At 45.4% G+C, this 14,356-nt stretch overlaps 1 protein-coding gene across 1 annotated transcript in view; it reads left to right on the top strand.

Annotated features, from left to right (window-relative positions):
• Positions 1-14,356, top strand: part of LOC110496545 (zinc finger protein 704) — a 111,695-nt gene that overhangs the window by 48,517 nt on the left and 48,822 nt on the right. The window lies entirely within an intron of this gene.

Raw genomic sequence — 14,356 nt, forward strand, 5'->3', positions numbered from 1 at the left:
TTTAAATTATGGCGAATAAATCAGGAAAAGCTAAAACAAAGTCTGGGTATACAGATTTAACCCAAATTACAGAGGAAATTGATAGAGAAAGCGAGACAGAGTAAATAGTTACCCTTGTTATTTTTTTAAATTAAAAATATATATATGTTTTATATATATTTTTTTGGTGTATGTTAGAATAGCATTTATGTATTTTCTATATAGTTATTTCCTTCAAAATGTATCACTGTACCAATTCGGCCACTTGGGTACATTTGGTTACATTTGTGTGGGACACTTGGGTGACTTAATGCTCAATACCATGTAGCTCCCCAGCATCCTATCTGTATGTTTGGCTGTTCTTGGTCATTTGAAAGATGATGCAGCAACAATAAAAAACTGAAAACGTATGTTTATTTCCTTGTATTTTATTCTACCAGATCTATTGTGTTATATTCTCCTACATTCAATTCACATTTCCTCAAAATTCAGACTTTCCTTTCAAATGATACCAAGAATATGCATATCAATTGCTTCTGGGCCTGAGCTACAGGCAGTTAGATTAGGGTATGTCTTTAGGCGGAAATTGAGAAGAAGGGGGAGTACCCCAAAGAAGTTAAGAGTGTGCAAAGCTGTCATCAAAGCAAAGGGTGGCAACTTTGAAGAATCTTAAATATAAAATATATTTTGATTTAACACTTTTTTGGTTACTACATGATTCCATGTGTGTTAATTCATAGTTGTGAAGTCTTCACTATTATTCTACAATAGTACAGAAAATAGTACAAATTAAGAAAAACCATTGAATGAGTATGTGTGTCCAAACGTTCATGTATTGTACATACACAAAAGTGTCAAAATTGGTTAAGTGAAATTTTAAAAATACTTGTTTAAAAACATTAATAAAAATAAAAACGGAAAAGTGGTGCGTGCAAATGTTTCCACCCTTTGCTATGAAGCCCCTAAATCAGATCTGGTGCAACCAATTACCTTCAGAAGTCACATAATTAGTTAAATAGATTGCACACAGGTGGACTTTAAGTGTCACGTGATCTGTCACATGATCTCAGTGTATATACACTACCGTTCAAAAGTTTGGGGTCAGTTAGAAATGTCCTTGTTTTTGAAAGAAATCACATTTTCTGTCCATTAAAATAACATCAAATTGATCAGAAATACAGCGTAGACACTGTTAATGTTATAAATGACTATTGTAGCTGGAAACGGCTGCATTTTATTGGAATATCTACATAGGCGTACAGAGGCCCATTATAAGCAACCATCACTCCTGTTTTCCAATGGCATGTTGTGTTAGCTATTCCAAGTTTATCATTTTCAAAGGCAAAAACCCTTTTGCAATTATGTTAGCAGAGCTGAAAACTGTTGTTCTGATTTAAAGAAGCAATAAAACTGGCCTTATTTAGACTAGTTGAGTATCTGGAGCATGAGCATTTGTGGGGTTGATGACAGGCTCAAAACGGCCAGAAACAAATAACTTTGTTCTGGAACCTGTCAGTCTATTCTTGTTCTGAGAGATGAAGGCTATTCCATGCGAGAAATTGCCAAGAAACTGAAGATCTCGTGCAACGCTGTGTACTACTCCCTTCACAGAAACTGGCTCTTACCAGAATAGAATGAGTGGGAGGCTCCGGTGCACAACTGAGCAAGAGGGCAAGTACATTAGTGTCTAGTTTGAGAAACCGACGCCTCACAAGTCCTCAACTGGCAGCTTCATTAAATAGTATACACAAAATACCAGTCTCAAAGTCAACAGTGAAGAGGTGACTCCGGGATGCTGGCCTTCTAGGCAGATGCTGCCTTCTAGGCAGTCGCCTCTTCATTGTTGACGTTGAGACTGGTGTTTTGCAGGTACTTTTGAGCCTGTAGTCGAACCCACAAATGCTAATGCTCTAGATACTCAACTAGTCTAAAGATGGCCAGTTTTATTGCTTCTTTAATGAGAACAACGCTTTTCAGCTGTGCTAACATAATTGCAAAAGGGTTTTCTAATGATCAATTAGCCTTTTAAAATGATAAACTTAGATTAGCTAACACAACGTGTCATTGGAACACAGGAGTGATGGTTGCTTTTCATGGGCCTCTATACGCCTATGTAGATATTTCTTAAAAAATCAGCCATTTCCAGCTACAATAGAAATTTACAACATTAACAATGTCTACGCTGTATTTCTGATCAATTTGATGTTAATGGACAAGAAAATGAGCTTTTCTTTCAAAAACAAGGACATTTCTAAGTGACCCCAAGCCTTTGCACTTGTGTACACCACAATTTGAACAATTTTACTCATTCACATAAGGAAATCCAGTGAATTGAAATAAACTCTTTTATCCCAAATCTATGGATTTCACATGACTGGGCAGTGGCGTAGGCATAGGCCCACCTACTTGGGAGCCAAAAATGTGAGATAAGCTTTTTGTGCAAATGGGATCCTTCATTTCAGCTCACGAAACATGGGACAAACACTTTAATGGCATAGGCCTAAAAATCAAGATGTTGATTTGACGAGGGAGAAGGATACCAGTTAAGTTTGCCGCTATGACTGGGCTCGTAGTTTGCACCTTGTTGTAAACTCAGACCTACATCTTAATGGGTTGTGGATAAACTAAACTCAATCATACATCTTAATGGGTTGTGGATTTCTATGGATTCTATTTTTCTCTGAATCGATGCGCTTCCTGACTTCGCTGAGACTGGTCTGGCGCGAGTATCCAGAACATACTGAGGTGGGGCTCACTCGAGAGGGAAGGCTTTGACATTCTCGCCTCTGCTTGGAAACCAAATGCTGACCGATAACAAGTGTGACTCATCTGAAGGCGGGAAAATTGTGAAGAATTGAGTCTAAATAAAAAAGTAATTTTTACTGTTTTGGAATTTGAAAATGTACTGGCCTAAGCAGGTCATATGAAAACTTGCTTAACTGGCCCGGTGAGCTCGGCAGATGTTTCAGGGCCAGCAGGCAGCCCTGAATGTCGAGCCCTGCTGGAGTATACAGGGGTCACAGAGCCCTGCTTGGACCCCCACTGTCCAAATTGAGAGCAGGAACCATGGAGAGAGAGCTCTTTGTTTTTCTTGACAACCAGGAGCCTAACAAAATCACTCAGTTACTGTTCTACTCTCATTCAGATTCAGTAAGGTGATTTTTTTTCATACTTCAAGACAGCTGCTGCTCTCCAACTGACTATGCTAGCCTTCATTATGTCTGTGGGTGCGTGCACTCTCTTACTGTTATCTGAGATTGGGGTACATGCCGCAGAACCACTAGAGAGCAAGAGGGAGGAAGAGTGGGGTCCTCACAGCGACACCATAGTGGTCGTTATGACTGAGGTTGCTTCCTTTGTTCACATCAGTCAACCTCCTCAACCCCCCCCCCCCCCCCTTCACCCCAACACCCCTCCCTCACCTCAACCCCCCTCGCGGGAGGAAAGGGAAAAGGGTTGGCCAAATGAATAGCTTACAGCAGTCTGCGTGTCTATTCCCTCTGCTCATTAGACGGTACAGGAACATCAATTCAGTCAGAGCCCATCACAATATAGGAGCAGGAGCAGTGAGAGTACCACCTGGGTCACAGACACACACAGAGACAGACAGTCTGAGGATCCTATAGACCAGACCGAGGGAAGAGTGGGCCTGGGGCTTGGACTGGGTCTGAGGATCCTATAGACCAGACCGAGGGAGGAGGGGAGACCTGGGGGTTTGGACTGGGTATGAGGATCCTATAGACCAGACCGAGGGAGAAGGGGGCCTGGGGCTTGGACTGGGTCTGAGGATCCTATAGACCAGACCGAGGGAGGAGGGGAGGCTTGGGGCTTGGACTGGGTCTGAGGATCCTATAGACTAGACCAAGGGAGGATGGGAGGCCTGGGGCTTGGACTGGGTCTGAGGATCCTATAGACCAGACCGAGGGGGCCTGTGGCTTGGTCTGAGGATCCTATAGACCAGGGGGCCTGGGTCTTGGACTGGGTCTGAGTGGGTACCCATGTAATACACTAATGACAGATACAGTAAGAACCTGGGACACGAGATGGGGGTAGAGGTGTGTGACAGTATTGCAGTAGTGGGTAGCCTAGTAGTGATGTAGTAGTGTGCGGTAGAGCGGTACTGTACAGTGCCTTGCGAAAGTATTCGGCCCCCTTGAACTTTGCGACCTTTTGCCACATTTCAGGCTTCAAACATAAAGATATAAAACTGTATTTTTTTGTGAAGAATCAACAACAAGTGGGACACAATCATGAAGTGGGACGACATTTATTGGATATTTCAAACTTTTTTAACAAAACAAAATTGGATGTGCAAAATTATTCAGCCCCTTTACTTTTATTGCACAAATCTGGCCTTTATGGAAGAGTGGCAAGAAGAAAGCCATTTCTTAAAGATATCCATAAAAAGTGTCGTTTAAAGTTTGCCACAAGCCACCTGGGAGACACACCAAACATGTGGAAGAAGGTGCTCTAGTCAGATGAAACCAAAATTGAACTTTTTGGCAACAATGCAAAATGTTATGTTTGGCGTAAAAGCAACACAGCTCATCACCCTGAACACACCATCCCCACTGTCAAACATGGTGGTGGCAGCATCATGGTTTGGGCCTGCTTTTCTTCAGCAGGGACAGGGAAGATGGTTAAAATTGATGGGAAGATGGATGGAGCCAAATACAGGACCATTCTGGAAGAAAACCTGATGGAGTCTGCAAAAGACCTGAGACTGGGACGGAGATTTGTCTTCCAACAAGACAATGATCCAAAACATAAAGCAAAATCTACAATGGAATGGTTCAAAAATCAACATATCCAGGTGTTAGAATGGCCAAGTCAAAGTCCAGACCTGAATCCAATCGAGAATCTGTGGAAAGAACTGAAAACTGCTGTTCACAAATGCTCTCCATCCAACCTCACTGAGCTCGAGCTGTTTTGCAAGGAGGAATGGGAAAAAATTTCAGTCTCTCGATGTGCAAAACTGATAGAGACATACCCCAAGCGACTTACAGCTGTAATCGCAGCAAAAGGTGGCGCTACAAAGTATTAACTTAAGGGGGCTGAATAATTTTGCACGCCCAATTTTTCAGTTTTTGATTTGTTAAAAAAGTTTGAAATATCCAATAAATGTCGTTCCACTTCATGATTGTGTCCCACTTGTTGTTGATTCTTCACAAAAAAAAACAGTTTTATATCTTTATGTTTGAAGCCTGAAATGTGGCAAAAGGTCGCAAAGTTCAAGGGGGCCGAATACTTTCGCAGGGCACTGTATAGGAGGGTTAAAGGCTGAATTCCGTCTCTTTTGCCTGAGGGGGCAACTGCTTAGCCACCCACTTCTCTGACTAGCTTATCACCCATTGTGTACTGAGGAGATATCAGGAGTCATAAACGTCAACCTCTCTCTCGCTCCCCTCTCTGTATCACTCGCCAAACTCTAAACTTGACAGTTCGTGCAGCGTTTGTATTGTGATCATGGAATTCGGAACACGTCATACACCTACATTTAAACGTGTCTACCGTATCCACAGTGTGTGGATTCCCTGTCTCCGCACTATATTGAAACATGATGGCACCCGGTTTCTTCACGCATCGCGCCAACAGAAACAAACATCTCTCTGGTAAGAAGGGCGGGGTTGGACGAGAAGGACGAGTCGTGGTGTGACCATGTGCAGGTTCATGTGCAGATTGATTGGTCTGTCAGACACTGTCCCTCATCCCAGGCCAACCCACAGCTCTCTGCGTCCTCCCTCAACAGGAAGGGTAGCTTATTCTCATCAGAGAGGTTTTTAACATTTTGGGAAGTTACACTCTCTAATTGTTTTTTATTTTGTACGTTTTGTCAGGAAATGCAGCTGTCTCAGGTTCTGCTGTTGTGAAGTGGCTGCACAGCTTTTCCTCTACAGGGATCCAGGTTTTCCTGTCTTCCCCCTTCTCAATGCCAGGCTGTGCTCTCTGAGCCTGTACTTTTGTCAAGGTTTTTCTAAGGTTTTGATCAGTAACTATGGTCAAATGGTTTGCAGCGGTGTACTGTCGATTTAGAGCCAGATAGAGCTGCTTTGTGCTTGTGTTTCCCAATAAGCAATGTAGTTTTGTTTTGACTGTGTTCTAATTTGTTTTATTCTGATTGATTGGATGTTCTGGTCCTGAAGCTTCAGTGTGTTAGTAGAACAGGTTTGTGAACTCAGCCCCAGGACCAGCTGGATGAGGGGTCTCTTTTCTTTGCTCAGCTCTTGGCATTGCAGGGCTTGGTAATGACATGAGAGGAGGTCACTGTATTTTAGATGTCTCCAAAATGTAATTGCTCTTTTTTGAGTTTTTATTATTTGTGGATATTGGACTAATTCTGCCCTGCATGCATTGTTTGTAGTTTTCCTCTGAACATGTAGGAGAATCTTACAGAACTCTGCATTCAGGGTTTCAATGGGGTGTTTGTCCCATTTGGTAAAATCTTGTTTTGTAACTGGACCCCACACCTCGCTGCCATAAAGTGCAATTGGTTCAATGACACATTCAATTAGTTTAAGCCAAATTTTAATTTTTACATTCATTTATTTACATTTTAATTTGTTTAATGGCGTAGAATGCCCTGCGTGCTTTCTCTCTCAGTTCATTCATTGCATCATTTAAGGTGTTCAGTTGAGCTTATTTTTAAACCTAAGTAATTGTAGTGTGTGCAGTACTCTATATATTTTGTACCAAATGAGAACTTTGGTCTAATTCCCTGAGATCTAGATCTTCTCTTAAAATGATTTAAATATTTTGGTGTTTTGGGGGTTTACTGCCAGGGCCCAGGTCTGGCAGTACTGCTCTAGCAGGTCCAGGCTCTGCTGTAGGCCATGTGCTATGGTTGACAGCAGGCATAGGTCATCTGTGAAGAGTTGGCATTTAACCTCTGAATTGTGGAGACTAACACCAGGGTCTGAGGATTTTTCTAGAATTGTGGCCAATTCGTTGATGTAAATATTGAAGAGTGCAGGAGGGCTCAGATTGCAACCCTGGCGATGGCCCCGCCCCTGGTTAAAGAATTATGTTATTTTGTTGCCAATTTTGTTAATGCTGCACCTATTGCCAGTATACATTGATTTAATTATGTCATATGTTTTACCCCCTACACCAGTTTCAATAACTTTGTAGAACAGTCCTGTATGCCAAATAGAATCAAATGCTTTTTTGAAGTCGATTAAGCAAGCGTATATTTTGGTATTATTTTGGTGGACATGTTTATCTATTAGGGTGTGTAGGGTGTAAATTTGATCGGTCGTGCAATGTTTTGGTATAAATCCAATTTGGCTTTTACTCAAGACTTGCTTATTAAGGAAGTTAACAACTCCTACATTTATAATACTACAGAAAACCTTCCCCAAGTTACTGTTCACACAAATGCCAAATTAAACAGTTTTAATATAGCCAATTAAAATGTTGCACTAGTGAGATTGAGCATCTCATTTCCGATGCCGTCAGGTCCGAATGCTTTAAAATAAATTTGAGGGCCATATAGAGCTCCTGGTCAGTAATTGGGAAGTCCAGTGGATTTTGATTGTTCTTTGTAGCTTTTTCTAATCTGTTCAACTTCCCGTGAATTTGGCGTTGTTCTGCGTTTGTGTCAGTTGTAACAGAGTGTGTTGGGTTGTCCATATGTCACCATTTTGTATTGCTAATTCCTCTTGTTTAGATTTTTTTTTTTTTTTTTTTTTGCCAGAACTTGTTTGTTTATGGACTCCTCAATTAGTGTCAGCTGCTTGCTGTTGTACTGTGCTTTTTTTGGTTGTTTCCTTGTCTGTCCTTGCCTGTTTCCTTTTTTTGATTTGTTTCCTTGTCTGTTCTTTTGACGAACAACATAATTTGGCTGTGATCAGACAGAGGTGTTAGTGGCTTGACAGTGAATGAGCTGAGAGAGGAAGAGTCAATGGCTGTAATCATATAGTCAGTCTACTGTGCTGTGGACAAGTGGTGAGCAATAGGTGAATCTCCCCAAAGAGTCTCCCTGTAACCTACCATTTTTCTGTCAGTACAAGTTCTTTTTTCAGTTTTAACCAACTGTGATGTTTACCATTTTTGAGGGGGTCAATTCGATTTTGTAGTTTGGATTTGTATCAAATGATCAACCTCCCAGAGTTTCTGCCTCTATTGACAGAGCTGTGTTTCTGTGATGGCACAATTACCTCTCTGTAGCCTGTGGGACAGTGAGTGACAATGTCTGCCTTACATCATGTCTCCTGCAGAATGATGACGTCAACATCTTTAAGATGTTTGTTGACCTCCAGTGCTAAACTCTTCAGACCAAAGGTTGATGAGTTTAGGCCCTGAATGTTCCAGATGCTGACTGATAGGTTGATGAGTTTAGGCCCTGAATGTTCCAGATTCTGACTGATAGGTTGATGAGTTTAGGTCCTGAATGTTCCAGATGCTGACTGATAGGTTGATGAGTTTAGGCCCTGAATGTTCCAGATGCTGACTGATAGATTGATGAGTTTAGGCCCTGAATGTTCCAGATGCTGACTGATAGGTTGATGAGTTTAGGCCCTGAATGTTCCAGATGCTGACTGATAGGTTGATGAGTTTAGGCCCTGAATGTTCCAGATGCTGACTGATAGGTTGATGAGTTTAGGCCCTGAATGTTCCAGATGCTGACTGATAGGTTGATGAGTTTAGGCCCTGAATGTTCTAGATGCTGACTGATAGGTTGATGAGTTTAGGCCCTGAATGTTCCAGATGCTGACTGATAGGTTGATGAGTTTAGGTCCTGAATGTTCCAGATGCTGACTGATAGGTTGATGAGTTTAGGCCCTGAATGTTCCAGATGCTGACTGATAGGTTGATGAGTTTAGGTCCTGAATGTTCCAGATGCTGACTGATAGGTTGATGAGTTTAGGCCCTGAATGTTCCAGATGCTGACTGATAGGTTGATGAGTTTAGGCCCTGAATGTTCCAGATGCTGACTGATAGGTTGATGAGTTTAGGCCCTGAATGTTCCAGATGCTGACTGATAGGTTGATGAGTTTAGGCCCTGAATGTTCCAGATGCTGACTGATAGGTTGATGAGTTTAGGCCCTGAATGTTCCACATGCTGACTGAAAGGTTGATGAGTTTAGGCCCTGAATGTTCCAGATGCTAACTGATAGGTTGATGAGTTTAGGCCCTGAATGTTCCAGATGCTGACTGATAGGTTGATGAGTTTAGGCCCTGAATGTTCCACATGCCAACTGATAGTGATTTCATGTTGCAGAAAGAAAGAATAGCAGTCAGAAATACAGTAACTACTAACTATTAAATTGTTAAGAGTGAGATTAACAGGATAAACAGGATAACAGCAAACATTTGTTTCTGTTATATATACACTTGAAGTCAGAAGTTTACATACACCATAGCCAAATATATTTAAACTCAGTTTTTCACAATTCCTGACATTTAATCCCAGTAAATATTACCTGTCTTTGGTCAGTTAGGATCATCACTTCATTTTAAGAATGTGAAATGTCAGAATAATAGTAGAGAGAGTGATTTCAGCTTTTATTTCTTTCATCACATTCCCAGTGGGTCAGAGCTTTACATGCACTCAATTAGTATTTGGTAGCATTGCCTTTTAATTGTTTAACTTGGGTCAAACGTTTTGGGTAGCCTTCCACAAGCTTCCCACAATAAATTGGGTAAATTTTGGCCCATTACTCCTGACAGAGCTGGTGTAACTGAGTCAGGTTTGTAGGCCTCCTTGTTCGCACACAGTTTTTCAGTTCCGCCCACAAATGTTCTTTGGGACTGAGGTCAGGGCTTTGTGATGGCCACTCCAATACCTTGACTTTGTTGTCCTTAAGCCATTTTGACACAACTTTGGAAGCATGCTTGGGGTCATTGTCCATTTGGAAGACCCAAGCTGATGTCTTGAGATGTTGCTTCAATATCCACATAATTGTCCTTCCTCATGATCTATCTATTTTGTGAAGTACGCCAGTCCCTCCTGCAGCAAACCCCCCCCCCCCCCCCCCCAAGCCTCCCCCTTTTTTCCTCCAAACATAACGATGGTGGGTGGCCAAACAGTTCTATTTTTGTTTAATCAGACCGGAGGACATTTCTCCAAAAAGTACGATCTTTGTCCCCATGTGCAGTTGCAAACCGTTGTCTGGCTTTTTATGGCGGTTTTGGAGCAGAGGCTTCTTCCTTGCAGAGCGGCCTTTCGGGTTATGTTCGATATAGGACTCGTTTTACTGTGGATATAGATACTTTTGTACCAGTTTCCTCCAGCATCTTCACTAGGTCCTTTGCTGCTGTTCTGCGATTGATTTGCACTTTTCCACCAAAGTACGTTCATCTCTAGGAGACAGAACGTGTCTCCTTCCTGAGCAGTATGACGGCTGCGTGGTCCCATGGCGTTTATACTTGAGTACTATTGTTTGTACAGATGAACGTGGTACCTTCAGGCATTTGGAAATTGCTCCCAAGGATGAACCAGACTCGTGGAGGTCTACAATTTTTCTGACGTCTTGGCTGGTCATCCCCAAAGCCAGCACCTACTTTGGCCGCCTTTCCTTCCAGTTCTCTGTTGCCAGTGACTGGAACTAATTGCAAAAATCACTGAAGCTGGAGACTTACATTTCCCTCACTAACTTTAAACATCAGCTATCTGAGCAACTAACCGATCGCTGCAGCTGTACATAGTCCATCTGTAAATAGCCCACCCAATCTACCTACCTCATCCCCATATTGTTTTATTTAATTTTCTGCTCTTTTTCACACCAGTATCACTACTTGCACATCATAATTTGCCTATCTGTCACTCCAGTGTTAATCTGCTAAATTGTAATTACTTCGCTACTGTGGCCTATTTATTGCCTTACCTCCTCACGCCATTTTCACACACTGTATATAGACTTTCTTTTTTTTTCATGATGTTATTGATAGTACATTTGTTTATTCCATGTGTAACTGTGTTGTTTGTGTCGCACTGCTTTGCTTTATCTTGGCCAGGTCACAGTTGTAAATGAGAACTTTTTCTCAACTATCTTACCTGTTTAAATAAAGGGGATTTTTTTTTTTTTTTGACCATTTCATTAGATTTTCCTATGATTTCAAGCAAAGAGGCACTGAGTTTAAAGGTAGGCCTTGAAAAACATCCACAGGTACACCCCCAATTGATTTATGTCAATTAGCCTATCAGAAGCTTCTAAAGCCATGACATCATTTTCTGGAATTTTCCAAGCTGTTTAAAAGGCACAGTCAATTTAGTGTATGTAAACTTGTAATCTCTCTCTTTCTCTGTCTCGACCCCCCCCTCTCTCTCTCTGTCTCGACCCCTCTCTCTCTCGACCCCTCTCTCTCTCTCTCTCGACCCCTCCCTCTCGACCCCTCTCTCTCTCTGTCTCGACCCCTCTCTGTCTCGACCCCTCTCTCTCTCTGTCTCGACCCCTCTCTCTCTCTCTGTCTCGACCCCTCTCTCTCGACCCCCCTCTCTCTCTCTCTCTCTCTGTCTCGACCCTTCTCTCTCTCTCTGTCTCGACCCCTCTCTCTCTCTCTCTGTCTCGACCCCTCTCTCTCTCTCTCTGTCTCGACCCGTCTCTCTCTCTCTCTGTCTCGACCCCTCTGTCTCTCTCTGTCTCGACCCCTCTCTCTCTCTCTGTCTTGACCTCCTCTCTCTCTCGACCTCCTCTCTCTGTCTCGACCCCTCTCTCTCTCTCTCTCTCTGTCTCGACCCCTCTCTCTGTCTCGACCCCTCTTTCTCGACCCCTCTCTCTCTCTCGACCCCTCTCTCTCTCTCTCGACCCCTCTCTCTCTCTCTCTCGACCTCCTCTCTGTCTCGACCCCTCTGTCTCTCTCTCTCGACCCCTCTCTCTCTCTCTCTTTCTGTCTCGACCCCTCTCTCTCTTTCTGTCTCGACCCCTCTCTCTCTTTGTCTCGACCCCTCTCTCTCTCGACCCCTCTCTCTCGACCTCTTTCTCGACCCCCCTCTCTCGCTGTCTCGACCCCTCTCTCTCGCTGTCTCGACCCCTCTCTCTCTCTGTCTCGACCCCTCTCTGTCTCGACCCCTCTCTCTCTCTCTCTGTCTCGACCCCTCTCTCTCTCTCTCTGTCTCGACCCCTCTGTCTCTCTCTCTGTCTCGACCCCTCTCTCTCTCTCTCTCTGTCTCGACCCCCTCTCTCTGTCTCGACCTCCTCTCTCTGTCTCGACCCCTCTCTCTCTCTCTCTCTCTCGACCCCTCTCTCTCTCTCTCTCTCTCTGTCTCGACCTCCTCTCTCTCTCGACCCCTCTCTCTCGACCTCTTTCTCGACCCCTCTGTCTCTCTCTCTCGACCCCTCTCTCTCTCTCTGTCTCGACCCCCCTCTCTCTCTCTCTGTCTCGACCTCCTCTCTCTCTCGACCCCTCTCTCTCGACCTCTTTCTCAACCCCTCTCTCTCTCTCGACCCCTCTCTCTCTAGACCCCTCTCTCTCTCGACCCCTCTCTCTCTCTCTCTCGACCCCTCTGTCTCTCTCTGTCTCGACCCCCCTCTCTCTCTCTCTGTCTCGACCTCCTCTCTCTCTCGGCCCCTCTCTCTCGACCTCTTTCTCAACCCCTCTCTCTCTCGACCCCTCTCTCTCTCGACCCCTCTGTCTCTCTCTGTCTCGACCCCTCTCTCTCTCTCTTTCTTGACCTCCTCTCTCTGTCTCGACCTCCTCTCTCTGTCTCGACCCCTCTCTCTCTCTGTCTCGACCCCTCTCTCTGTCTCGACCCCTCTCTCTGTCTCGACCCCTCTTTCTCGACCCCTCTCTCTCTCTCTCAACCCCTCTCTCTCGACCCCTCTCTCTCTCTCTCTCGACCTCCTCTCTGTCTCGACCCCTCTCTCTGTCTCGACCCCTCTTTCTCGACCCCTCTCTCTCTCTCTCGACCCCTCTCTCTCGACCCCTCTCTCTCTCTCTCTCGACCTCCTCTCTGTCTCGACCCCTCTGTCTCTCTCTCGACCCCTCTCTCTCTCTCTCTCTTTCTGTGTTTCGACCCCTCTCTCTCTTTCTGTCTCGACCCCTCTCTCTCTCGACCCCTCTCTCTCGACCTCTTTCTCGACCCCCCTCTCTCTCTGTCTCGACCCCTCTGTCTCGACCCCTCTCTCTCTCTGTCTCGACCCCTCTCTCTCTCTGTCTCGACCCCTCTCTCTCTCTCTGTCTCGACCCCTCTCTCTCTCTCTCTGTCTCGACCCCTCTCTCTCTCTCTTTCTGTCTCGACCCCTCTCTCTCTTTCTGTCTCGACCCCTCTCTCTCTTTGTCTCGACCCCTCTCTCTCTCGACCCCTCTCTCTCGACCTCTTTCTCGACCCCCCTCTCTCGCTGTCTCGACCCCTCTCTCTCGCTGTCTCGACCCCTCTCTCTCTCTGTCTCGACCCCTCTCTGTCTCGACCCCTCTCTCTCTCTGTCTCGACCCCTCTCTCTCTCTCTCTGTCTCGACCCCTCTGTCTCTCTCTCTGTCTCGACCCCTCTCTCTCTGTCTCGACCCCCTCTCTCTGTCTCGACCTCCTCTCTCTGTCTCGACCCCTCTCTCTCTCTCTCTCTCTCTCTCTCTCGACCCCTCTCTCTCTCTCTCTCTCTCTCTCTGTCTCGACCTCCTCTCTCTCTCGACCCCTCTCTCTCGACCTCTTTCTCGACCCCTCTGTCTCTCTCTCTCGACCCCTCTCTCTCTCTCTCTCTTTCTGTGTTTCGACCCCTCTCTCTCTTTCTGTCTCGACCCCTCTCTCTCTCGACCCCTCTCTCTCGACCTCTTTCTCGACCCCCCTCTCTCTCTGTCTCGACCCCTCTGTCTCGACCCCTCTCTCTCTCTGTCTCGACCCCTCTCTCTCTCTCTGTCTCGACCCCTCTCTCTCTCTCTCTGTCTCGACCCCTCTCTCTCTCTCTTTCTGTCTCGACCCCTCTCTCTCTTTCTGTCTCGACCCCTCTCTCTCTTTGTCTCGACCCCTCTCTCTCTCGACCCCTCTCTCTCGACCTCTTTCTCGACCCCCCTCTCTCGCTGTCTCGACCCCTCTCTCTCGCTGTCTCGACCCCTCTCTCTCTCTGTCTCGACCCCTCTCTGTCTCGACCCCTCTCTCTCTCTGTCTCGACCCCTCTCTCTCTCTCTCTGTCTCGACCCCTCTGTCTCTCTCTCTGTCTCGACCCCTCTCTCTCTGTCTCGACCCCCTCTCTCTGTCTCGACCTCCTCTCTCTGTCTCGACCCCTCTCTCTCTCTCTCTCTCTCTCTCTCTCGACCCCTCTCTCTCTCTCTCTCTCTCTCTCTGTCTCGACCTCCTCTCTCTCTCGACCCCTCTCTCTCGACCTCTTTCTCGACCCCTCTGTCTCTCTCTCTCGACCCCTCTCTCTCTCTCTGTCTCGACCCCCCTCTCTCTCTCTCTGTCTCGACCTCCTCTCTCTCTCGACCCCTCTCTCTCGACCTCTTT

Source organism: Oncorhynchus mykiss, chromosome 18, assembly GCF_057628025.1.
Source record: "Oncorhynchus mykiss isolate SJ-2025 chromosome 18, ASM5762802v1, whole genome shotgun sequence".
NCBI lineage: Eukaryota > Metazoa > Chordata > Actinopteri > Salmoniformes > Salmonidae > Oncorhynchus > Oncorhynchus mykiss.